The 27,679-nt window shown below is 42.9% G+C and overlaps 2 long non-coding RNA genes across 4 annotated transcripts in view; one reads left to right on the plus strand and one right to left on the minus strand.

Moving 5' to 3' along the window:
* LOC138758793 (uncharacterized) overlaps positions 1 to 14,440 on the minus strand; it is a 204,469-nt gene extending 190,029 nt beyond the window's left edge. The window contains exon 1 of the long non-coding RNA XR_011354449.1: positions 14,427 to 14,440. This is a non-coding gene — a long non-coding RNA (uncharacterized lncRNA). The remainder of the gene's footprint in view (positions 1 to 14,426) is intronic.
* The window catches only part of LOC138758794 (uncharacterized), a 36,333-nt gene continuing 10,999 nt past the window's right edge, over positions 2,346 to 27,679 (plus strand). The window contains exons 1-2 of one of the 3 annotated variants that reach the window (XR_011354451.1): positions 2,346 to 2,443; positions 8,051 to 8,129. This is a non-coding gene — a long non-coding RNA (uncharacterized lncRNA). Of the gene's footprint in view, positions 2,444 to 8,050; positions 8,130 to 23,659; positions 23,717 to 27,679 lie in introns of all 3 variants that reach the window. The other 2 variants (XR_011354452.1, XR_011354453.1) reach the window with 2 other exon arrangements.

Raw genomic sequence — 27,679 nt, forward strand, 5'->3', positions numbered from 1 at the left:
CTCTTGCTTTGCTGAGCTTCAGTGAGAGATTGGATTCTACAGGTGTACCGAGGAGAGGATTCCGACTGGATCCATCACTGTCTGGAATGACGGTGCCAATGCACAGAGCAGAGAGAACATAAGAACAGATGAAATAGGAGCAGGAGTCAGCCATCTGGCCCATCTAGCCTGCTCTGCCATTCAATAAGATCAAGTTGTGAGCTTGGCCAGCACCATCCTGGGCATAAATCTTCACCTCATTAAGGACATCTATAAGAGGTGGTTTCTCTGAAAGAAACCTCTTATCCTCAAGGATGCTCATCACCCAGGCCATGCCCTCTTCACACTGCTACCATCAGGAAGAAGGTATAGGAGCCTGTACCAAAGTAGCTTCTCCCCCATCCGCCATTAGATTTCTGAATGGACAATGAACCACAGACACTGGCTCACCTTTCTCTTCTTTTGCACCAATTTATTTTTATTTTTTAAAACTGTAATTTATAGCAATTTTGCCCGTAATGCTGCCACAAAGCAACAAATTTTGTGACGCATGTTCATGACAATACACTCTGATTCTGGTTTTGACTGTCAATCAATATGATTGGCAGGAAGGTGTGAAGGTGATGGTGGGATGTAGCAGCAGGAGAGAAGAACATTTTTCAAGCTTCTCTCTCTCCAGTTCCTTTTCATACCCTCTGGCTATTCAATGTTATGCACATGAAAAAGATACAGGTAAAGATTCAATTTAGTGAGGCGCATGAGCAAGCCGAGCAGAACGAAATCAAATATATGCAGTGAACTAAGATCCAATAAGATGGAAGATCACAATGGAATTGTGTACAATAGAGTGTCTTGGGCCATTGCAATGAAACACAATGTGATACCGAAAGATTAGGAGTGGGACAGTACAATACAGAAAGATGGTATATCGCATAGAAACTGAATAGTGATACAATAAGAACATCACTGTGAGACAGTGACCAGGAGTATTACAGTGTGACATGTCATACATTAACCTCAAGGATGCTCATCACCCAGACCATGCAGAGAGACACTGCATGATACAGAAAACTAATGTCTCGTCAATGACAATCTACACAGGTACACCTCAATGCTAAGCCCACTGCTCTACACTCTATCCCCATGACTGCGTGCCTAGGCACAATTCAAATGCCATCTATAAATTTGCCATTGACACTTTGGTTGTCGGAAGAATCACAAGACTGCAATGAGGAAGCATAGAGGAGGGAGACAGATCAGTTGGTTGAGCGGTGTCACAATAATAACCTTGTACTCAACATTAGCAAAACTAAGGAACTGATTCTGGACTTCAGGAAGGGGAAGCCAGAAGAACACGAATCAGTCCTCATCAAGGGGTCAGCAATGGAAAGGCTAAAGAAGGGGCGGCAGGGTTGACGTAGTTATTAGCACAACGCCTTTACAGCGCCAGCATTCAGGACTGGACCTGTGTTGGAATCCCGTGCTGTCTGTATGGAGTTTTTACCTTCTCCCCATGTTGGCGTGGGTTTTCTCCGGGATTCTGGTTTCTTCCCACCCTTCAAAAAAAACCCAGGGTGTAGGTTAAATGGGGTGTCATTTGGGTGGTGTGGACTCACAGGGCCAAAGTGGCCTGTTATAGTACTGTACGTCGAATTTAAATTTAAAAAATTTAATTTAACTTCAAATTCCTGGGTGTCAACATATCTGAAGATCTATCCTGGGGCCTCCATGTTGATACAAACATGACAAAGGCTCGCCAGCAGCTATACTTTGTTGGCAGTTTAAGGATATTTGCTATGTCACCAAAGACGCTTGCAAATTTCTATGTGTGCTGAGGAGAGCATTTTGACAGGTTGCATCACTCTCTGGTCCCAATACACAGGACAAGAGAAGGCTACAGAGAGTTGTGAACTTGGCCAGTACTATCATGGGCATATGTCCACTCCACTAGGGACATGTAGATGGTGTCTCAAGAAATCAGCCTCTATGATCAAGGACCCTCACCATCCAGGTCATGCCCACTTCTCACTGCTACCATCAGGAAGGGGGTACAAGAGCCTGAAGACGAGCACCCAACGGTACAGAAACAACTTCTTCCCCTCCGCCATCAGATTTCTGAATGGACAATGAACTACACACATTACCTCACATTTTTTCTCTTCAGTTGTACTCAATTATTTATTTTTTTATTAATGTATGTATTTATGGACTGTAATTTTTAAAGCTGTAATGCACAATATTGCTGCCAGAAAACAGCAAATTTTGTGACAATAAATTCTGATTCTGAGTCATGGTGGGTTACAGTGACCAGTAACATCATCCTGAGCCGAACGAGTACGTTAATTACAGTGTGTCATTGAGCATGGATGTGGTGTGATGGAACAACACAATGTGGCTTGGTGTTGAAGCAACATCATGCCAAGTGAGCAGAAATCGCAATTGATGCAAAATAATTCATCCTCAGGTAAAGTGAAATTTGTCAATCTAATCCTTTTATAATTAGAGAAAATGATTTTAAAAAATACTCTTCAGCTGTAAAATCAATTATTATTTTTGATACAATCACAACTCATTTGTCAATGTTTTGGAACAGATCATTTTTTAAAAAGGAACCCAGTGAAGGATATGTTATGTTCAGAGAGTGAAAATAGTCACTTTATGTTTTTTTCATTGTGGATAAAGTGAGTCTCAGAAATCCTTATTCAGGCCCCTGTTTCATCCTTTCACACTGCTAATGGATCTGCATTGTTTGTGCACTGCAGCCTGTGTACGAGCAGTCCTCAGAGCCTTTCATGGTACATTATTCCTGAGGGAGAGCTTGGCACCATCTCCAGAACTAGCTGCAAACAAGAAGCTGAGAACAGCTCTCCCTCTGCCAAAACTAGCAGTCCTGCAATTACATTAACAAAGGCGGTCAAAGGAGAGGCTTAATGCCCTGTTCAGGCACTGCATAGACTCATGTTGTTTTAACCAGAACAAGGCCTCCTTATGGATACAGCTGTCTGATCCAATCAACTTCAGGATCTTGAGTAAAATTCCAGATACCCGTAAGATTGAAAAATAATGTGACATTGCACAATGGGTATAAAGCGAATTGATTCTCCTACATAATCACTCATTTCCCCTCTTTGATCTGTTGCTGGTAAGGACTTCTGAAGTGTCACCAGCTCAGCTCAACAGGGGTATTGTTACACTATTACAACCCCATATGGAAGCCACAGTTCCTGAATGCATGACCCCATAGGATTAAGAATATGTCTTTTAATGTAAATAGGTAGCTTTTCATAAACAGAAAGAATTTACAGCACATCATAAACATTTTACTAAAAGAATTCTCCAACATTTCCCCCAACAACTTAAAGAAAATAATAACAAGCATGTTCGCGCCAATAATGATGGTTAACTCACTGCTGACAGTTTTATAGAAATTGTCGCATTATTTTTTATATCTGGCATGCTGAACTCGAAGAAAGAAAACATATCTCCAGAGATTGAAGCAGGACAAATGGGCAAAGTGCGAGGGTACGTTGTCTTACCATCTTAAAACACAATCCTGTTTGCCCCTGGAAGACAAGCTGCAGAGCTTCACCTGATGTCCTGTCCAACCAACATAATGACTAGGCTAGGTGCTCACTGGCAGAATGCAATGAACAAAAGTCTGCAGTCTCTGTGATTGTAGTAAAAATGCTCAGAAATGCTGGAGGAACTCAACCAGTCTTGCAGCGTCCATCAGAGGTAAACGTATATCAATGACATTTCGGGCCTGAGTCCTTCTTCAAGGTATGAGCAAAGGCATCAGAATAAAGGCTGAAAATTGGCAGAGGGAAGTGTCCAGACCAACAAAAGGTCTTAATTGGATATGATAAGAGTAGAAGTGAGAATTGATTTTGGTTCTGGGAAAGAAGACAGAGGGAAAAGGGAAGAGAGAGAGAGAGCGAGAGCACTGGGGGGAAAGCAATAAGGTCCTTACTTAGCCTTGGCCTCAACCAATAATACTTCACACCTATGCTGATAAGGAAGAGTATGTTTAATATGAAGTTATGGGCACATGTTTGACTTCTTCCTACAAACAATGAGATTGCTGAATAACTGAAGGAACTGCTCATACTCACCCTCCGAGATTACCGTTTATTAAAAAATATTTATTTATTTTTATATATGTATATTTGTCCACCATATAAATCATTTGTCTGGAGGTTTGTCATGTCTGGTTGTGTGTCTGCATGTTTTGTATCAAGGACCAGAGAACACTGTTACGTCGGGTTGTACTTGTACAATCGGATAATAATAAACTTGAACTTACGATACTCTGTACTACAACAGGCAGCAAATCAGTTTTGAACTTAAAGGGGAAAGATAGACCCAATGGTGGGTCTATCTTTTAACTGCCTGCAGTTCAGAGTAATTACAGATAGACAAGTCCGGGCAGTTCCAGCAACTTAGTGAATAAATGTACAAATAAACATACCCCAGACTCATCACAATTTAACATGCTTCCTTTTTAAAGAAACCATGATATTTATTTCAACCACTTGATCTGAAAGTGAGTTCCACATTTCTGACCCAAACAATAAGAAGCTGCATGAACTCAGTGAGCCATGGTTAGAAATGGTCAGTTTTGGGTCAGGGCCCATGATCTATGTGGGCCCAGAGCTGGAGGGAGCAAAGCAACTGAGCTTTACAGAACTCCCCTTGGGGATAAGAAGAAGATTTCAATGCAATAGTAGGACATGTTAGTTATGGTTTAAAAAAGTGCAAATGTTGCAATTTTGAGCGAACGAGAAGCTGGAGGAACTCAGCAGATCAGGCAGTGTCCATGGGTAGAATGTTTCAGGCTGGGACCCTTTGTTGAGGCTTCATCACTGGGATTCAGCTCTTTGGTTCATATTTTGATTAAGACTGTGATGTGGTTTGGTTCGAGTAGCCTTGTTGAAATCCAAAGTGGGAACGAATGAGCAGAGTATTGATGGAAGCATGTCACTTGATGGAACTTACATCCATTCAAGTTTATTACATTGGACAGCACATTTTTTCAAATGGCTTTCTTCCTGAAAAAAAGTTGGGGATTATGATTGACAATTCAATCTGGACATGAAGATAATTTCAGATTTGGTGTTTCATGTAGGAAGTGGGAGAAACATTAAATTAAATTTTATTGAATTTAGTATGTTTAATCACATAATGACGCTGACGCATTGACCTAGAAATGTTTTGCTGCTGATTTTTGTTTGTACTCAGCATCTGATGCCTCTCATGTCAGTGTCCAACAATAGTTGGCCGGCATTGATGGATTCCAGTTGCCCTGATAACACCTTTCCATGATCATGATGCCCTGGTGAAGCCTTTCACCATGTTCGTCACTGACTGCACCAGAATCAACAGGGAAGAACCCCCAAGTGTGAATCTTTGCTTGAAGCATGTTGTCAATCAGCTGGATGCAGTTTATATGTAGTTTAAAACTGAGTTATATCTAAAATGAAAGTGTGTGAAAAGAACATTCTAAGGTGGTTTTCATGAACGGTAGGCTGAAATCCTTAAGATATACCCAAAAGTGTTCAGGAAGCAAAATCTTCATTGTTCAGTGTTATTATCCAATTGTACAAGTACATCCCGATAAAACAGCGTTCTCCGAAGTTTGATGAAAACTGAGAGTTTGTGCTTGGGCAGTGGTTAGGTGGATGGAATTTGAACTGCTGTTTATGAACAAGATAATCCTGGACAATTTTTCACATTCCTGGGCAGCTGCTAGTGTTGTATTTGTACTGGAACAGTGTGGTTTGAAGATCTATTTCTAGAGTGCAGGCCTTCGGTACGCTAGCTGGGATGTTATTTGGCCACACAGGCTTTGCTGTATCCCATTCCCTCTCTCGTCCCTCAATATCAGTCTGAATGCTGAGTGGGCAGAGATCTCAGGAGGAAGCCAAGATGGATCATTTATTCGGAAATTCTGATTGAACAAACTTGACAATGCTTTAGCACTCGTGTGTTGAGGATTGTGGAGGATGGAGATATTCTGAGAGCCTCCTCCACCTCCTCATGTTAGTGGCTTAATTATCCGTCATTGTTCACAACTGGATGGAAATGAACATCATTAGATAATCAGCAAAAAAAATCATTAATTAGTTGGAGATAAAGGTCAAACCCTGGGTGGCACAGGCTTGTGGGTCGGAAGGGCTTGTTTTTCTGCTGTATCTCTAAATGTTAAAAATTAATTAAAAGGGAAAAAAAACAACAAAATAAATTAAAATGAAAGGAACCAATCTGTAAAAAGATCGTTTCATTTTATAATGTAAGGTACTTGCTGTTTTGCGATTTGTTTCCATGGCTACATACATGCAATTTTCCTGTATTGTTGCAGGAAATTCAAGGAAATATCCTTGATTTTAGAGACAGAGAGTCTGAAGATGATCTCGAAGAAACTGTTAGAAGAACTCAAAAGGTTGAGCAGAATTTGTGGAGAAAAAGGCACAGTTGATGTTTTGGCTATCCCCCATCTCCCATCTGTTCACATTCCCCAATAAACCCCGTCCGCCTACTCCATACTGATTAAGTATCCTATCTTCTCATCCGCTGGTTCCATCCATTTATTGTACTCCATCATCTAATCCAACTTATCATCTTGCCCTTTAACATCAGATAGTATGAATAATTCCTTATTATAATATTTCAATAAAAGTAATATATTAAGTAATAATTTTAATAATGTTAAACCTATCAGAAAACATTCTCAGAACAATGTCTCTTAAATGAGGTCACAAGTTCAAGTTTATTTAACATCCAATTGTACAAGTACAACCCGACGAAACCGCGTTCTCCAGTCCTTGGTGCAACACGCTGCAAACATACATACAGATATAACACACACACAGACAAATGATAGAGATGCATATGTTTGGCCTGACCTGCCAAGACTTTCCAGAATTGTCTGTTTTTGTTCGAGGCCCATTAATCCAAAACTCAGTTTTCGAGTTATGGATATTCAGTTCAACCAACTTCTTAGTGCTCATTTGACTTATTGTACCGAAGAAAGTACAAATTGGTGGTAACAGTGGAATGAGTTGAATAATCCCTTGTGTTGGCTGCGCTGTTCAAAGCTGATCTCAAGCCTTAAATATACTCAAGATGAAAGACATCCGTAACATGTTTGATGATCCAGTGCTGAAACTCCTACTGGCTTTCAGTTTGAGGTTTAGGGTGGAGTGGAGCTGGAAAACCACCCTCATGAACTTTGGATTGCATTCAAAGCCAAATCTTATGCAAGGAATTTGGCAAAGTCGATGTTAATAACTGGTGCTGACATGCAGTCCAGCAATGATGTGCAAGGTCAAGTTGCTGGTACACATGAGGAGAATCAGGAGAACCTGGACTAAGTGGCCTCATCTGCATAGAATTCTCATCATCACTTGGTCAACAGTGAGTTCAACCTCAGATATCATTTACACAGAATCCAACTTCTGATCCCTCAATCAGAAATCTGATTACATTATTACTTTGTGAAACATTTGGGTTTTAAAACAGAAATGACAATAGGAGCTTTTAAAAGATGTTTAGATAAGAAAAATAGAGGGTGATGGATGTGAGGTTGGGAAGGGTGAGATGGAAGGTGGAATAGGTTAACGTAGGTTGTCACAGCAATGTGGGCTGAAGGGTCTGATCTATGTTCTAAAATACAATAAATATTTAATAGGTTTTTGTTTGTTCAAATTGATCACAAGTTTGCAAAGATCCAATTCAGAAAGTGGGTATTTGTAAGTGAACCATTATTATCACTTATTTTTATTGGATTTTCACTTAAAGCATCTGAATTGTGGAGCCCAGCGTGGTCTGAGTAAAAGACAAGCATGAAGGTCACATTCCTGAGTTAAGACCAACAAAAATAGACATGGCAAAGGTGACAAGGGGAGGTCCTGATAAGGAGTTTCAGCTATGCTGCGTTTTTATTCTAGTTTTGCAGAGCACTTCCACTTGGCAGTTTACATCTCAAACTCATCCCTTCAGCCGACACCCTAAGCATGCTGCTTTTAAAAGGTCTCAGTCACCACTCAAAATGCTTTTATTTTTATTATCTCAGACAGATTATTAAAAGGCTAAAGCATTTCTCAGCCTCCAGTCAATCAGAGAACCCTGCCACAAATAGCAAACAGCTTGATGTAAGTAGAAAACTTAATAACCTTTCACTAACCAAGACCTAATACTTATGGAAAATCAGGGAACCTGTAGGCGACTCCACCTTGAATCATTCTTGACAAATCTTTCTGCTTTTCCTACACCTGGTTTATTCTCGGTTCCTCTAGTGCAGCCATTCTCAACCTTCATTTGACCATGACTCCCTTCGGACTCTGCTCAAAGTTTATGCCCCTCCACCCTCTCTGTGAAGCAGTCAAGTTCAGTTGGATTCTTCCCTACTTCTCTCCTAACAACTGCATAAAAAAACATGAAAAATATTTATGTTACGTGAGATGAAATGAAAACTTAAATGCGCTGTGGCCCTATTGGGAATGCCTCCACTCTTCTGGTCTCCACGAGAACTTTCTGAACTTTCTTTTGGCTATGGCCTCCTTAGGTCTCTGCTCAAAGTTTATGGGCCCCCCTCCCTATGAAGTCGTCAAGTTTAGTTGGTTTCTACCCTACTTCTTTCCTCTCTTTGGTTTGGCTTCGCGGACGAAGATTTATGGAGGGGTAAATTCCACGTCAGCTGCAGGTTCGTTTGTGGCTGACATGTCCGATCCGGGACAGGCAGACACAGTTGCAGCGGTTGCAGGGGAAAATTGGTGGGTTGGGGTTGGGTGTTGGGTTTTTCCTCCTTTTTCTTTTGTCAGTGAGGTGGGCTCTGCGGTCTTCTTCAAAGGAGGTTGCTGCCCGCCGAACTGTGAGGCGCCAAGATGCATGGTTTGAGGCGATATCAGACCACTGGCGGTGTCAATGTGGCAGGCACCAAGAGATTTCTTTAGGCAGTCCTTGTACCTCTTCTTTGGTGCACCTCTGTCACGGTGGCCAGTGGAGAGCTCGCCATATAACACGATCTTGGGAAGGCGATGGTCCTCCATTCTGGAGATGTGACCTACCCAGCGCAGTTGGATCTTCAGCAGCGTGGATTCGATGCTGTCGGCCTCTGCCATCTCGAGTACTTCGATGTTAGGGATGAAGTCACTCCAATGAATGTTGAGGATGGAGCAGAGACAACGCTGGTGGAAGCATTCTAGGAGCCGTAGGTGATGCCGGTAGAGGACCCATGATTCGGAGCCGAACAGGAGTGTGGGTATGACAGCGGCTCTGTATACGCTAATCTTTGTGTGGTTTTTCAGTTGGTTGTTTTTCCAGACACTTTTGTGTAGTCTTCCAAAGGCGCTATTTGCCTTGGCGAGTCTGTTGTCTATCTCATTGTCGATCCTTGCATCCGATGAAATGGTGCAGCCGAGATAGGTAAACTGGTTGACCATTTTGAGTTTTGTGTGCCCGATGGAGATGTGGGGGGGGCTGGTAGTCATGGTGGGGAGCTGGCTGACTTCCAGGCCAAACTGCATAAATAGTATAAAAATTATTTTATGATTTCATTCCCTTGAAATGTGCTGCAGCCCCCAGGCATAGCCCTCGTCGAGAATAGTTGCTCCAGAAGCTGATGGCCATATTATCAATTGACTGCTCCTCTTTGGTTCATTTTGAGATTTCCCTCATTAACCCACAATGAGCAGACATGGTTGCTGTCACAAGAAGTCCCTCAATAACACTGGATAACACATTTTTTCAAAAGGTTTCCTTCTTGAAAAAAATTGGGGATTATAATAGACAACTTCAAGCTGAACACAAAGATAATTGCAGATTTGCTGTGTCACACAGAAAGTTGGAGAAACATTAAATGAACTTTTATTGAATTTAGCATGTTTAATCCCATAATGATGTTGACACATTGCTTTAGTTCAACTGACCTAAAAATGTTTTGCTGCCGATTTTCATTTGTACTCAGCATCTGATGCCTCTCGTGTCAGTGTCCAACAGTAGTCGGCCGGCATTGATGGATTCCAGTTGCTTTTTCATGGTCGCAATGTCCTGGTGAAACTTTTCACCATGTTCATCACTGACGGCACCAAGATCAGCAGGGAAGACGTCCAAGTGTGAATGGAGAAAATGAATTTTCAACAACACGTTGCATTTCCTGGTTTTGTCTGGTTGAAATAGACTTAAAATATGACAGGAAGTCACATGAGTAGGTTATATCTAAAATACATTATGTGATTGCAAATGTTAAGGACTTTTTTCATTATTAGCAGCCTAAAATCCATAAAATACACCTACAATTGTCCAGGAAGCAAAATCTTTGTTGTCTGGAGTAATGAATGGTCTGGTTAAGAAATGGCTGGACTACCTGTTACCTGATCTCCACAGCATGCAATTAGCCAGTATCTTTCTCAACCTGAAATGATGATGGGGGTTGGGCAGACTCCTTTCTTTTTTTTTTAAATTTTTTTATTTTTCACACCATAAATCACATTAGCCATGATATACACTATTTCTTTTTCACACATATACAGTGACTTTTTCTCCCCCCCCCTTTCCTCCCAAACCACCCCCCCACCCCCCCCTCATCCATTTTAGGTATACAGTCTAGGTTGCATTAAGCCAGTCAGACAATGTTGTCATTCAACAAAATTACACCAGAAATTCTACTGAGTCCATTCTTTTCTTTCCTTCTCCTTCCATCAAGCAGACTCCTTTCTAATGTAATTTTCAGCTGCAGACTTTCTTCTGCAGAAAACAAAGTAAACATATCACAGCTGTCGGTCTTCTGATGCTCCAAGACACAGGCAATGTCAAGAGGCCTGTTCTTGTTTTTGCTATTTGTGCTTGAACTTTGTGTTCAGCCATTCTGTTTTGCTCTGGCTGTGTTGCCAAGATAAATACTCTTGTTCTACCTTGGTGGTTCTCTCTGATCTTTATATCCCTTTTCCCCACTTGCCATCTCCTTGGTTGCATTTGTGCTCATTTCAAGGCTTTCATTGATAAGGTGCATTTCTGTAAAATGGAGTTTTGCACCTTTATCAAAAGGCTTACGTGGCAGAGTTAACATGTTCTAGTTGATTACACCATTTGTTGTAGAAGACTGAATCCGACCTGATGAGCTTCTTGTAATTAATACATTTGATCCAAACTATCAATAAATGATGTTCCTGAAAAGAATAATAACGTACATGATTGTCTTTATTTCCTTCTCTACTCCTTCCCCTGTTTCTTTCTCTCCCTGAAGAAATTCAAAATGTAATTATAATATAGTTGCATTCCTATGCCATCGGTGTCCTGTGGTTAGTCAGTGATTACTCCAAATTACTTAAGGTGGTAAGTGGAAAAAAAGGTTGAGAACCATTGAATCAGATAATTATCCTCACATTTGTAGAATTGTGTAGAATTGAGTGGCAGTTCATTTTCTGGGAGGTGGTTTGTGGTGCATCTGGTGCCAGATGCTCTGGTTTATATAAGGAAGTAGGTCCTTCGAACCACATTGACCATCAAGCTTCAATCTGCACTGTTCCTGGCCTTTCTCTCACATCCTCACAAACTCCACCCACCCCAATCTCCAGCCTCCCACTGACATGAGGGGCATGAGAGACTGGAGGAGGAACTCACAGGGACAACCTGTGAACTCCATGCAGACAAGAGTCAAGGTCAGGATTGAACCCATGCCTCTGGAGCTGTGTGAAAGCAGCACTAACATCTGCACCACTGCGGTGAACGTTGATGAGCTTTTTTGTAAAACGTTCCTATTCTTGTTAAAACGAAAATTGGTGGGGAGAGTTGGTTCAGTGAGAACACATTTCAAAAGAAAGTGGAAAAACTACCTGAAGTAGCAAAACATGCATGGCTTTGAGGAAAGATTCAAGAATCCTTTATTGTCTTGCAATAGTACGGAATATGTAATACTACCTGCCATAAGGCAGTCAGAGTCACTATTAGTGTCGCCCGGTGCCCCTTAGAGTAGGAGAGAAAGAGAAGCAAAAAAGAGTCCTTCCAGAGTATTTGAGTGTCTATGGATTCACCTCCAGCTACCTCTGCAGCTTCAAGTCCCTGCAGCCTGTGTGGGTCTCTCAGCTACTAAGCCCCTCACTGGTTCGCTACCGTGATCCACTTTCCTCGTAGATGCAAAATGTGCCTGATGGGCCAAATTATTAGTTAAATAAGGGAAAATAATCAATATAGGTCTTGTGGGCCAGAAAGGCCTGTTATCGTGAGCTTTCTCTATGAATGAATCAATTAATTGTAGAGCTAGGGTGGGAGGAGAGATGGAGACAGGAAGGGACCACAAAATGTCCAGCTATATCTAAGGGCAGGTTGGTCTCCACATTAGTCTGCTATCTCCAGGTTTGGAGCTTCAACTCCTATTGTTTCTCGTTGGTAAGTTTGACAAAGAACTGAGCCATTGCCTCTCATTCAGAGCTATTGCAAGCTCCTCGCAGACCACAAATAGCTCCTGTGGTGCGCTGTTAGCCAGACACACATGAGGTAAAGACTGTACAACAGGCTTTAATCCACAGAGCCAGGCTGGCTGTAGCTGCAGCAATTCTGAGTGAGGCCTCGGGAGGCCGGTGCAGGCTTATATCCTGGAGGGTGATGGACACCCGACTGGGTGGGGCTTGATCCATTCAGGCCGACTGATTGACAGCCAGCCAGGTGTTGTCCTGTCCCTTGCACTCCTGCAGGTACAGAGGTTTTCCCCCTGCAGTAGGCCGGCGGTACACTCCTGAAGGTACAGAGGTTGCCCCCTGCAGTAGGCCAGTGGTGTACCACCACAGCTCCCCAGCTGCATGCTGAGTTTCAATCCAAACTTGCAGTTGAGTGCAATGGCCTTGGCAGTGGGAATACCAAAGGAGATTTTTGTTTGCAGTGGAATTTTCTACATTAGCCCAGGAGTTAAAGCTCCAGATTGAGTCCCTTTGAGAAAACAGGCCAATGTAGTGTCAAAGAGAAATGATTCTACAAAGTCTGTGTGAGTGAATGGTAAATGGGTGTAGTTATAAAACAGCAGAAACATCTGGGAACTTTTGTGAATGGAAATTTGGGCCTTTACTGGACTTTTACACTGGGAATGTGTCTCCATCCCCCGGGATCTGACTGTTCTTAAAGTTGATGCAAGATCAGAGTACAGTGAAGGCCAAAGTGAGAATGCAAGTCTGTCTCTTTGGAATGTTGAAGGTCCAAGCAAAATGTATCTGTCACCTGCTGATTTTAAACCGGGTGAAACTTTCTTCCATTCCACGTTAACAATTCACATGACTTGAGAAGAATGCTTGATTTTATAATTATATGCTATATATTATAGTGAGCAACATTTACTAGGATGGTTATTTATATCATTTCAATTTCACAAGATATTTATGTAATATTTCAATATATTTCCAAGAACTCTCTACTCTAACATAGATCTTGTGCCCACTTTCACCACCATCACTCCTCAACAACCTTGAACCCCACCTTACCCTAACTTAGACAGAGATTCTGAGCCCTTGGTTCTGAAGGACTAATGCTGCATGACTGACATCTGGCAGACTGCCTGTTATTTAGTTTGGAAAAGAATACAAACGCAAAAAACACATCCAAAGAAAATGGAAAACAAGCTGTTGTTTTCTGCCTTGACCTGTTAAACCTCAGTTATCATCTTCAAAAGAGATTTAAATTCTTCATTTGCATTCATTAAATTTTATTGTAAATGTACATGCAGCATGGTAACACACCCTTCTAGTCCATGCACCCAAATGCCCCAATTAACCTACAACCCTCTATGTTTTGGAGGGTGGGAGGAAACCAGAGCACCCAGAGGTAATCCACGCTGAAACGTACAAACTCATTACAGACAGCACCAGATTCGAACACAAATCACTAGTGCTGTAATTGCATTATGCTATCCACTACCCAAGAAAAATCCAAACTCCTTACATGTAGGGCAGAGGCGTTTACTACATGTTGCCATGGATAAGAAACTTTGGTTAAAAGATGGGTCTGGGAAAATTAGGGTTGTTCTACAAAGTTGTGACCTAATGCATGCTTTCAGAACGATGTGAGATTTAAGCTGGGTAGGTCACGTCTCCAGAATGGAGGACCATCGCCTTCCCAAGATCGTGTTATATGGCGAGCTCTCCACTGGCCACCGTGACAGAGGTGCACCAAAGAAAAGGTACAAGGACTGCCTAAAGAAATCTCTTGGTGCCTGCCACATTGACCACCGCCAGTGGGCTGATATCGCCTCAAACCGTGCATCTTGGCGCCTCACAGTTCGGCGGGCAGCAACCTCCTTTGAAGAAGACCGCAGAGCCCACCTCACTGACAAAAGACAAAGGAGGAAAAACCCAACACCCAACCCCAACCAACCAATTTTCCCTTGCAACCGCTGCAACCGTGTCTGCCTGTCCCGCTTCGGACTTGTCAGCCACAAACGAGCCTGCAGCTGACGTGGACATTACCCCTCCATAAATCCTCGTCCGCGAAGCCAAGCAAAGAAAAGAAGTGGAAAAAGAGCATTGTCCCTTTCTAAAACAGTGGTTCTCAACCTTTTTCTTTCCACCCACAATCAACCTTAAGCAATCCCTTACTAATAACAGAGCACCTATAGGGAATACTTAAAGTGGTTCGTGAGTGGAAAGAAAAAGGTGGACAAGCACTGGTCTAAAATCATTCGTAGAATTTGTAGTGGAGAGACAGGAGGAACACTTTGCTCCCAGTTACATGAATCAGGGCACATGGCTTGCAGAAATGGTGTAATTTGATGTCACATGCCTGGTCCCTAAGGTTCAAATATAAAGGTTGGGATTGGACAGGAATGATAGTCAAAATAAGCACATTGGACTGAACGGTGCCATCCTGTGTCAGAAGCCACTAAGATTCTTTACTTATGCTGCAGGAGGATTTGGCAGAATCGGATAAAGAGGGGGTTGGAATCTAGGAGCAGGCTGTGAAGGTAGTTTGAGCAGGTTCTGCACCAATTAATTGCTGAATTTTTACCCTACAACTGTAACTTCCCAGAAAATCCTTCAGTTTTATTATAGCCTGAGGCCTGTCCTGAAGAAAAGTGCAAAGAGCAATATGAAAGCAAACATTTTTTTTTCTTTTGGTACCCAAACTGTGTTAAGACAACAAGATCGTGATAGAGGAGCAGAACTGGGCCATTTAGCCCATTGAGCCCACTCTGCTATTCCAATATGAACTGATCCACTTTCCCACACAGCCTCACTCCCCTGCTTTATCCCCATAATCTGTGATACTTGACTGTTCAGATAATTATGAATCTCTGCCTTAAATGCACCCAATGACTTGGCTTCCACAGCCGGCTGAGGCAGTAAATTCCAGAGGTACACAGCTCTGGAAGAATGCATCTCTGCTGGAGCTGCCGTAACAGCTGGGGGAGTGGAGTCACAGTGCTCCCACAGGGTCCATCCATACAATTGGCTCATTACAGGCTTTAAGTGACCTGTAAATGGAGCCGATGGTGGGTTTAATTAAAAATACTACGACCGCAGGATCTGCTCCCAAGATTCTGGCGCCTCTGATCGTCGGCCACGAGGGGTTGCAGACTCTGGGGAAGCAGAGGAGCAGGGCACCAGAAAATGGCGAGTCCACCCTCCCCCACCCCACCCCCATTTGAGAAGGACAAGCAGAGGAGATGACCCATGGGATGATGCCCATGGTGGCAGACTGGTGAGGACCTCAGCGATTGAAGAAAGAATTGAAGGTAGGCAGTTGGAGATTTGAGGTGAAGAATCCACCCAGACTGCGGGCTGCTAGCAACTGTGACCAGGGGATTCCCACCATGTTGGAGGTTGGGATCTCAAGCTCAGGATGCTGATGGTTCAGACTGGACTCTGTGTGGCTGCAGGGGGCTGGAGTTTGAATCCATTGACATTTGGGGACTCTCTTTTGTCTGTAAGAGACGCTTCAGGCCATTTCTACCAATGGCGAATCTGTATGTCTTAAGGCAGGCTAAAGTGAATTCCGTGTAATATTGTTCTGTTTTTATTACATGACAATAAATTGAATCTTGAATCTCTCTGCCTCCTCATTTCTGCTTTAAATGGATGCCCTTCAATCCTGAAGTTGTGCCTTCTTGACCTAGATTAATCCCTTCATTCCAGGAATCTTCTTGTGAATCTTCTCTGAACCCTCTCCAATACTAGCACATCCTTTCTTCAATAAGGAGCCCAAAACTGGACCTGTACTCCAAGGGAGGTCTCACCAGTGAAAAACTCTCAAATTATCTCAGCCCAGCCTCTGCATTGCTCTTTCTATTCTACAAGCCTGTGCCAGTTCTCTACAGAAGTTTTTTGGCAACATGCATCTTCAACCCTGGAGCTCTCAGTTGCCAGCCACTTCAATCCAAGATTCCTTTATTATCATATACTATTTCATGTAATATTACATGAAATTGCTTTCTGCCTCCTGTGAGGTAGACGAAGAGTCGCCATTAGTGTCACCCAGCGCCCCTAACAGAGAGAAAGAGAAGCAAAAGAGAGTCCCTTCAGAGTCACTGAGTGTCCATGAATTCGCCTTCAGCCCTCTCGCAGCAACCTGAGTTCCAGATCCAAACCTTAGACGTGATCAGGAAGCCTTCAGGAGCCCTCCTTGCCCTTAGCACCCTCATGAATCCAGTTCCAATACCAGGTTCCCATGAGACAGTCTCCAGTAGCCCGCAGCCTGTATGAGTCCCCCAACCACAAGTCGCCTGCAGCTTGTGTGGGTTCAGTCTCTGAGCCCCTCGCTGGTTTTCTGCTGTGGTCACCTTCCCTGTATGGTCGTCTCCTCGGCTTTTCCTTCTCAATGTGGAGGGTGGGTGGGGGAGAAGGGGGATGTGGTGTTCTCCACATTTCTGGTGCCCTGTGCTAGTTTGCTGCTCACTGATGTCTGGAATCCCTTGTGGCCACTGTCCAGCACAGGCACACAATCTTGTGCACACGCCTCCATGGTTCCAGGATTTAATTCCCTTCACCATTACCACACAGAAATGTCTGTCCTCAGCCTCACGCATTGCCAACGTGAGGCCAAATGTAAATTTAGGACCAACAGATCCTATTCCTCCTGGGTGGCCTTGCATTGGGTTTTCCAAATTCAGGAAACTCCCCAGCTCGATCTGGCTCCATTGTTTCTATTTCCCATTTACCAGCTCTGGTTCTCCCTTTTCCCACAAAGTGGTCTCCTCCCCCTACCCATATTTCCACCTCTCCCATCTTTATTTGTCAAGCATCCTGTCATCTCTTGGTCCCTCCCCAAACCGCCTCCCCCCACCTTTTATGCTTCCTATTTCCCTCTTTATTTTCTGAATATTGATTATCTATCTATTTTTGTATTTATTGTTTCTTTTTAATCCAATTAATTATGGATATAATACTAATATATAATGAATGTAGTATTAATTACATAAAATGATAAGGTAGGATGGCAAGGATAGCATTCAGGATGGAGTTTGTAGTTGGCACAGTGCTTTTATAGCACCAGCAGTTTGTGTAACACCATTGCAGTGAGAGCAGCCCAGGTTCAAATCCGTCGCCATCTGTAAGGAGATCGTACCTTCTCCCCATGTCCACATGGGTTTCCCCCAGGTGCTCTGGTTTCTTCCAACATTCCAAAGACATGCTGGTGAACTGGTCACCTGATGTAACTGGGAGGTGGGCCGGAAGGCCCTGTTACCATGCTCTCTCTCTAAAGTGAACATTATAATTTAAAATGATTGTAGATTTCTTTTACAAAGTTTCAGCAGCGGAAAATGTGAATGCGAATGCATTTGTGCATTGTCCAATGGATTTGACAATAATCATTATAATTTCTCTCCATGAATGCTGCCTGAGTCACTAAGTTCCCCCCCACCACCATCCCCCACCCCCAACCCCGGCTTCTCTTTGTTCACGCATGGTTCCAGCATCTGCAATTCTTGAGTTTTCCGACAATTCTTCTCCCTGCTCCTGTTCCACCCCAACCCCTTCACATTGAAACCTTCGTATTTAAAATTTACATTCAGACATACTGCACGGCAACAGGCCCTTCCGGTACCATGAGCCCAGGGCTACCAACTACATAAATTATGTTTTTTAAAGCGTAGGAGGGAACCAGAGCACCTGGAGGAAACCCACGCAGTCACAGGGAGAATGTACAAACACCTTTCAGGCAGCGTCACGTTCAGACCCAGTAGCTAGCACTGTAACCGCTCTGCTCACCTTTCCTGAGACATTCATCTCCCGTTAAAACTGTATTGAACTGGAATTTTTATTCCTGCTCTGTTATTGCTCACGTTAAGCCTTGGTTAAGGCAGTACTTTATTTTTGCAGGTCAATGAAAAGTTGCTGGAGCTGAGTGCTGGGAGCATTGACCTTCGCCCACATCTCCCTCCACCCACTCACTGTGTTGTATTCCCAGCAGCGCTTCTCTGCAGAATGCCTTTTAATGTGTGCATTTCTATTATCTTGGCCACAGAGAGGGGCATTGCAAGGACATCAATCTTGCGTTTGCTTCATTGAAATCTTGGAATGATTCAGAACAGAAGTGCTTAAAATGAGGCTTTTAGAGGCCACTGTTTGTCAACATTCACACCATACCAAAAAATAGATGGACCGTAACCCAACACATGTTAATTAGAGTTGTCGCAAGAACACCAACCCCTTTATTTATAGCACATTTATGGAGGGGAAAAAAAATTCAAAACACTTTATTTATCAAATAACGTTTTGGCAATTAGTCAATTAGAAAGGTGACAAAAAACAGCCAAGCATTCTTTAAGGCGAAAGAAGCAAAGGAATCTAGATGGAGAGGGGGAAAGGGGGGTGTGGGGAACAATTTCTGCAATTAGAACACAGACTAAAGACGAAAGGTGAAAGAATGGTCATGGGGGCAATATAGGAATAAAATCTAGGGGAAGGGATTGCAGTGTAACAATAGTGTGAATGAGGTTTATATCAGCAGAGGGGCTAAGGATAAGGATACTGTCAAAATGTGGATATTTGCAAGTCTTGATGTAGACGAGGTATTTTTATTCAAATCAGAGCAAAATTACAAACAACCTGTGCTCCTTCCCTTCCTCCCTCCTCTCGTCTCCTCCCCCCCTCCCCCATCTTTTATTCAGGTTAAGGTTAGAGTTTTTCTTTATTCCTGACGAAGGGTCTGAAACAAACTTCCTGTGGATGCTGAATGACCCGTTGAGTTTCTCCAGCACATTTGTGAATTACACTCGACGCCAGCAGAAATTCTTCTTTAACACTGCAAATATCCCTACCCTGCCCTCAAGTAATCACCGATAGATTGTTATGATCAGTACATGTGCAGTCGATTCAAATTTCAGATTTGTTGTCAGTAAAAGTCAGAATCCTTAAACGAGTCCCTGATTGAGTTTGTTGTTGAGGAGTCAGATGGTGGAGGGGTAGCAGCTGTTCCTGAACCTGGTGGTGTGAATCTTCTGGCATCTCTACCTGGTAGCAGCGAGAACAGAGAATATGCTGGGTGCTGTGGATCCTTGATGATTGCCGCTCCTCTTTGACGGCAGCATTCCCTGTAGATGTTCTCGATAGTGGGGAGGATTTTGCTTGTGATGTCCTGCTGGATGGCTTTATGCTCAGGGGTATTGGAATCCTCAAACCAGACCATGATGCAACTGGTCAGTGCACTTTCCACCACATGACAGATAAAGTCACTATCTCGGAAGATCTTTCCTGGAACCAACACACCAATGGCATCATGAAGAAAGCCTCTACTTCCTCAGGAGTTTGCGGAGGAGCTAGTGGAGTTGTTCAAGTGAACCGGTACGGACTTGAAGGGCCGACATGGCCTGTTTTCGTGCTGTAAATGGTTATATGGTTATATCTGTAGAAATTTGCAAGGGTTTCTGCATTGTATATCTCTGGCTTTCTTTGAGTTTGGTAACTTTGAGTGCAAGGTTGTTGTGGTGCACCATTCAGCCAAGTTTTCAATCTCCTTCCTACATGCTGACTCAACCCCTTCCTTTATACAGCCCACTACCGTGGTATTGTCAGCAAAGTTGTAGATGATGTTACTGTTGACTGAGCTAGGTGAGTAGAGTGGGGGCTAAGAACACAGCCTGTGATGTTCCAGTACTGGTGGAGATTGTGAAGAAGATGTTCTTATGGATCCTCACTGATAGTGGTCTGGACACAAGGAAATCCATGATCCAATTACACAGTGGGGTGCTGATCAGTTTTGAAGGGATGCTGGTGTTAAATGCTGAGCTGTAGTTGTTAAAGAGCATTTTGATAAATGCATCTTTACTGTTTAGGTGTCCAGGCCTTCGTGGAGAGCCAGTGAGGTGGCATCTCCCATAGACCTGTTGCGACGATAGGTGAACAGGAGCTGATCTGCTTCATCACCAGCCTTTCAAAACACTTCATCACTGTTGATGTAAGTGCTACTGGTCGATAGTCATTAAGGCAGTACACAAAATTGCTGGAGAAACTCAGTAGATCATACGAAGTGAAAGGCAGTCGACGTTTTGGGCCTTAGCCCTTCATCAGGAATCTTAAGTACATCACAAGCTCAATTACGAACCTATTTACTGGAAGGATGGGAGAGGCTACAAGAAAGGAGAAGAATAAGATAGCACTCTTTCTCGTTGACACAGTCTTGATTCCCCTTTAAATAATATTTTACTTCAACCTTTCTGCTAGCTTCAGTGATGTAAATAAAGGCCAGACTGTGTTTGAAAACCCCTTAGGTATTACACAACTTTTAATGGAGGTTTATTGAGGAAAATGGAACTGTTTGGTCAGAACATTCCATTTCTTTTTAACAATATTTAATCAGGTCTATTAAGCCATTTTTTTTCCCACGTTAAGTTCCGCTCCAGGTGGGAGAAAATCCATTAGGTGCAAAGATGAACAGATAATGCTGGATAATGAAGTAATATTGAGATTAGCTGAACCAAGTGAAAAGCTACACCCCCATAACAATGCAGTCTTGTAAAGTAAACAGATGTCATCCCATTGCAAATATAATGGATCTTAAATATTCAAATTCTTTTTACAAGCTCTCTGATTCAGACAGGTGGCAGGCATAGGACAAGGCTGACACTCATTGTCTCTAATTACATCCTTACTTAAATGAAAGCCTTTTGGGCAATTACAGAGAATAGTTAACATGCACAAATAGGTCAAATGAGATAACTATGACAAATATCTTTCTCAGAAAGAACAGGAATGAACCAACCGGCAGGCAGCTTCATGCTAAGGGTCAAGAACTTCAAATTCCTGGGTGTCAACATCTCTAAGGATCAATCCTGGGACTTCCATGTCAATGCCATCATGAAGCCAGCGGCTACACTTCATGAGGAGTTTGAGGAGATTTGGTCCGTCATCAAAGACTCTTCCAAATTTCTACATGTGTACCGTGGAGACCATTCTGATGGGTTGCATCACTCTCTGGTATGGAAGTGACAACGTATGTGGACAAGAAAAAACTCCATAGAGTTGTTAACTCAGTCTGTAACATCACAGGCACCAGCCTTCATTTCATCGAGGCCATTTACAAGAGGCATTGTTTTAAGATAGCAGCCTCTATCCTTGATCTCACCACGCGGCTGTGCCCTCTTCACACTGCAACCATCAGGAAGAAGGTACAGGAGCCTAAAGATGAGCATTTAGCTGCACAAGGACAGGTTCTTCCCCACTGCCATTAGATTCCTAAGTGATCAATGAACCACAAACACGACCTCAATTTCTCCTATTTTCTTGCACTATTTATTTTTGACATGTAATTTTTAGCAATAGTTGCCCTATGATACTGCCACAGAACAACGAAATCCGTGACATATGCATGACAACAATTCTGATTCTTATTCAGATTCTGCTTGCTATTTTCAATGCTGGATTTCGATTCAAGATTTACTTAAATCAGCCATTCTCATTGGGGACCTACTGACCACTTCCCCCCCACCCCTCCCCCCCCCCGCCCCCCCTCAGGGGCCACAGCACATTGAAGTAAAAGCCTTGTTTTCGTTACACCTCAATTTTTTTTTACATTGTCGGTAGGAAATAAGTGCAGAAGAAATGAAAACTTGACAGCTTCTCAGAGAAGGGGGCCCATAAACCTTGAGCAAAGACCTAAGGAGGTCATAGCTGAATAAATGTTGAGAATGGCTGATTTATATCATGGATTTATCCAGCATGAAAACAGGCAAAGTTTCAGCATCTGCAGTTGTTTGTTCTTCTCTGGGCCCTTTGTCGTACCAGGTGCTCACCGAGCAACAACTTCTCACCGATGTAGATCTCCCTACATTTCCCATCACGCCCTCCCACATTCTGCATTCACCCACACCAGGGGGGAATTTACAATGGCCAATTACCTACTTGTCTGCGGGATCTGACAGGAGAATGGAGCACTTAGGGAAAGGCTCTGTAATCAGAGGGAGAATCTGAGTCGCCATTCAGATGTCGGGATGCAAGCCAGGAGGCTGGGGCTGTCAGACAGCAGCTCCCTTGCTCTTCCTCCTCCTCACCACCCAAATTTAAAGCTTTAAGTTGCGCAGTTAGTATTCAAAGTTTCATCTTCAGATCTGTCGTGCTGCTCTCTGGATGAGATACAGAAAATTAACTGCAATGGTGTGTATAGTTTGGGTCTGGGCTGAGAGTCAAACACACTAATGATGGCTGAGAAACTTTCCAAGAGCCATTCCAAAAATAGTGGGACACTTCTCCAGTAAAGAGATGGCTGATGGTGACAAACTGGAAGATTCTTGAAAGGGTGATTTGCAAAGGTCATTGAAAAAAATTGTTTCCTCTTGTATTGGTGACTATAACTGTCAGATAATCATTCAGAAAGCCAACAAGAAGTTCAGGAGAAAGATCTTGATCGGATGAAGCGTTGGGGATATAGTTGTGGGGAAAGGGAGTGGAGTTCTGCAATCAGGTCAAGTCAAGTTTATTGTCATCTGATTATACAAGTACAATCCAATGAAGCAGCATTCTCCGGCCCTCGGTATAAAACCCACAGACACACAACCAGATGTAACATGCATACATAGAGACAAACAATAGATATGCAGGGGATGTACTCCTATATACAAATAAGTAAAGATTGTTTGGTAAATATGAGGGCCTTGGATGATTAGTGCAAGCAGTTCCTTTGATCATTCAACATTCTCACTGACCATGGAAAGAAGCCCTCTCAGCCTGGTGTAGCTGGCTCTGATATTCCTGTATCTCTTTCCTGACTGAAACAACTGAAAGATGCTGTTTGCGGGGTGGAAGGGGTCCTCAATGATTTTATGCACCTTCTTCAGACGCCGATCCCGATAGATCACGTCGATCAGCGGGAGCAGGTGGTGGCGGGGGTGGGGGTAGGGAGACTCTATTGATCCACTCTTATGGCCCTGTGGATTGACCTCCGATCCATTTCTCTGCAGCAACTCCTCCACATTGTGATGCAGTCAGCCAAGATGCTCTCAATAGAGCCTCTATAGAAGGTTGATATAATGGTGGCCGGTAACCTTGTGTGCTTCAATCTTCTCGGGAATGCAGTCGCTGTTGTGCCTTCCTGACAAGAGAGGAGATGTTGTGTTTCCATGATAGGGCACTAATTAAGTGTTCTCCACACTCTACTACAGAGTTGTTGATATGTAGTGGAAGGTGGTCATTCCTGGTCCTCCTGAAGTCTGTTCACATTGAGACATAGGTTGTTAATCTCTCACGTCATTTCCCCTTCTTCTCTGTAGTGCGACTCATCGTTGATGCTGATAAGGCCAACGACTTTTATTTTTAAGAGACAAAGGGTAAGTTTCCATCACCATCTCCAAATATTAGGCTATTAAGAGTTTGTTGGCCTCAGTGTTCTAGCCATTGAAATGAAAATCACCTGCATGTAGATTCTTCAAAAATTGATGGATGTCAGCCAGTATGGTTTGTGATGGTCTACCAGTAGCAAAATTGCTGATGTAATCGGTACAAATGGGGTCAGTCATCACTGGTTGTAAATGTGCCAACAGCATCAAGAAACAAAAGTTACTTTCATTTATGTTTTCATATTTAAAAAATTGCTTTAGTTTGGTTTCTTTTGAAAAGACTTTCCCTTAACATGAAATTAGATTATCTCCATCAAGGCCCAAAACACCCCACAAAGTTTAGAACATCTGGATGTTTTGTTCCTTCAACATTGAGCTTTCACCCCTTGTGTGATTCATTGATTGCTGCCCCTGTGAGAAGTCTGTTTCTAAATGAGCCGACTGAATCTGCACACGCTGCCTGGAATCCTGGGTCAATTCCGCACGAATCCTATCCCACAAGAAATGGCATAGTTGCCAATTGTTCTGTTTTTCCTGGGACAGAGCAACTTTTATGGAATGTTCTCATGCCCCAATGTCTCTGAAAACCACAAACAAAATCACTTGGATTATTCTTAAAAATAGACATTTTCCAGAAGAGAGATCCAGCTCCTCATCCTTTCATCATACGTCTCAGCGAGAACTGACCCTGATCTCCCTCTGAGCTGGAGATCCCAGAGGTAGTTGTTGAATTTGTGGGTTATGAACAGAGTGATAACTTGATGAAGCTTTCCAAGTACATGTCCAGTGATGATGTTGAGTGCAGTTCCAGGCACCCACCCAACCCCCAGTCTAGCAGGACATTGGCATGTTATATTCTTTATATAGTGACTTTCCAAAAGCAACCAAATTGAAGCACTGTAGATGCACACAAGTGAAGAGGGCAGGTAAAAAGCCATTCATGGAATTATATATGTCTATATACCTGAACCTTACTCTGTTCTTTTAATTGCAATGTTAATAATTTTAATTTAAATGAATGAATTCCACTGCACAGCCCTGTTACAATCCTTTGTTAACAGTCTGCAAATAACACCATGAATAATTTCTCATCTGAAAGGCTTAAAAAGACAAATAGTGTTCTCTTTCCACTTCAGTTATCCCAATGGAAGTTCTGGTTTTATTTTTAACCTTTAATTACACAGAAGGAAACTCATTGGTTTAGGCAAGTACAATACCTCAAGTAAGAGAGAACACTTACTCTTCCCTCTATGAGTTATTCAACAGGAATGAACTTCCCTGTACCCCTGAAAGATACTCACACATACACAGGTCCATTAACTTCTCTTTGATTAACCCACCCATGGAGCAATTAACAGCAGGCAATTAACATGACATGGGAGGACACCAGTCATCCAGAAACTCATCCAGCCATGGAGACAATGTTCAAATTCTGCACAGACTGCCCCTGGGGTCAGAATAAAACTGAGAGGCAGCAGTATTAACTACTGTACTGTTATGTCATTTCCAAAAGCAGGTCTTAAAAGCCACCTATTGAGATGGAGACCTGTGAGAAATAGTCTGACCATAGTAAATTGGTCAAATATTCTAAATCTGTGGCACTTCTGTTGAATGGCATTGTGTCCCTTCACTGAGAGGCGAGCAGTGCCGACGCAGGTCCCTGCATTTACTTGACCATGTAAGTTTTAAAATGTGGACTGGAGGACAGAAGCTAGCTGCACTCTTCTTTCTTTTTGTCAGGACCTGTTAAGGACCTCCTTATTGGGCAAAGTAGCAAAAGTCTATTAATCATTGGGTAGGAGAAACGACACTGATTAATGAATCCCAAGGTAATTGTGAGGAATATATGGAACAGTCTGTTCAAGTGTTCTAGTAACCTTGGGTATGACAGTATAAATGTATGACTGTAAGCCATGAGATGGTCTCTCTTGGGGTGAGATTAGCTGCTTGTGGCAATGCTTCTTGCTGTAATGGAGTTCTCACACTTTGCAAAGTGATTAAAAATTGTTTTTGCAGCTGTATTCATGTATACTTTCAAGCAACCTCAAATCCACTTTAGCATTTTCCATCTCCAAGTCCTCAAAGCAAGCATTATAATGAAATGGAACAAATTATGAGGTGAACCCATATCCAATAGGATGCAGATAACAAGAAGGAGAGCAAAAAGGCTGATGAAAATAAAATCGATGGCGAGTTGAATGAGTAGGGAGTAAATGAGAGAACTCAGGTCTGTATTATCGTAGTTTTAAAAAATCTTGAACAAATGAGAAACTTTAGCAATAAAGCAAGAACAAACAAAGATGAAGTTAATTAGATGAATCTGACCATGGTAGGGGAGTAGGGGAGAGTGAGACATTCAAAAGGTTGGAATCAGCAAGAGGAAGAATTAGCAGATACACATTTGGACAACACTGTTAGAATAGTGGTTAGTGCAACACTACTACAGCGCCAACAACCCAGGTTCGAAATCTGCACGGTCTGTAAGGACTTTGTACATTCTCCCTGTGTCTGTGTGTCTCTGGACACTCTGGTTTTCTCCCACCCTTCAAAATGTATGGGGGTTTGTAGGTTAATTGGGTGTATATGGGCAGAATGGACTTGTGGGCCGAAAGGGGTTGTTACCATGCTGTATGTCTAAATTTTTTTCAACAATTAAGGGCAGGTACCAGGAACTGACATCGGGGAATGAATGAGGAAAGCTATGTGTTTCTCAGCTGAACAGTGGCAGTACATTCATGAGGCCTTTTTATGCTGAAACCCTGCATTATAACCAGCGACTCGGATCCCGTGGCCCCTTTATGCAGAGCTGAGTCGGGAGCAGCTTCCAAAGCTGAAGGAGGTGGAGCAAGTGGTGGCGCCACCCATCACCATGATGTCAAACATACACACCGAGAAGGGAAAGGGCCTGTTCTGAAAATGGCAACCGAGGAGCAGGGAAGAGCACTAGTGGGGATCTGTGCCAGCAGCCTTAGGCCTCAGGCAGATCTCCTGCACAACGTAATCACCTCTATTAACCATATGGGTTCTTTAAAATTCGAGCTCCTGGGTCACGGGCTGACGGCGTCATCACAACAACATCAGCCCTTCCCTTTGCAGCCGCTTTTAGTGACGCTCTTTTTATGGAGGAGGTGAAGTGAGTTAGGGCAGTCAATCCGGCTTCGGGCCTTTTAAGTGCAGCAAAATATAGATGGAGAATCTCTGTCTTCACATTTGCCTTTTTTTTCCCCTCTATAAAAGGACCTAATGTCAATGTTAGGGGGTGTGAACCAAACTTCAATCCACATTGGCCCTGTCCAATGCAAGTCCATTAAGCAAGGTTTAAATGCCACAATAAACCTCCCCACTAATCTGCTTGTTTTCTGTCCCCAAGTCATTGGACATTTCTTTAACTTTGATGAGGCGCATGTGTCAACAACAATAATGGGGATCTATCTGCTTTATTCATTCCTGTTGAATAACTTGTAGAGAGAAGAGTAAGTGTTCTCTCTTACTTGAGGTATTGTGCATTGAAAATTGGTCCTAGGTTCCAAATTATGCACATTGAAGGTCAGCTGTATCAACAGGCTGACTTGAACCCAGCAAATGGTAAGCCTTTTAACCTGCATGATTCCAATTTCCTGAAAAATTCAATCATGTGACCCTAACGTGTAACAAGGGAATAATTAGGACCGCTCAAGGACAAAGGGGAACCTTTATGCCCCTCACTATACCCACAATTATAAAGCCAGATATCATTCCAACTCCATCTTACCAAGTTCCATGAAGACACTTCAGCTGTGACCCGAATAACAGATAATAAAGAGACGGGGTGCAGAAAAGAATTTGAGAGTCTAGGGGAAAACTACCAAGTTAAAAACAAACCTCTCTCCTAACTCCAGTAAGACAAATGAACTGAAAATATATTTCGGGATGGGGGGTAGTGGGAAGTGGGGTTGTAGATCTCACACCCCTTTC

Source organism: Narcine bancroftii, chromosome 3 (genome assembly GCF_036971445.1).
Source record: "Narcine bancroftii isolate sNarBan1 chromosome 3, sNarBan1.hap1, whole genome shotgun sequence".
Taxonomy (NCBI): domain Eukaryota; kingdom Metazoa; phylum Chordata; class Chondrichthyes; order Torpediniformes; family Narcinidae; genus Narcine; species Narcine bancroftii.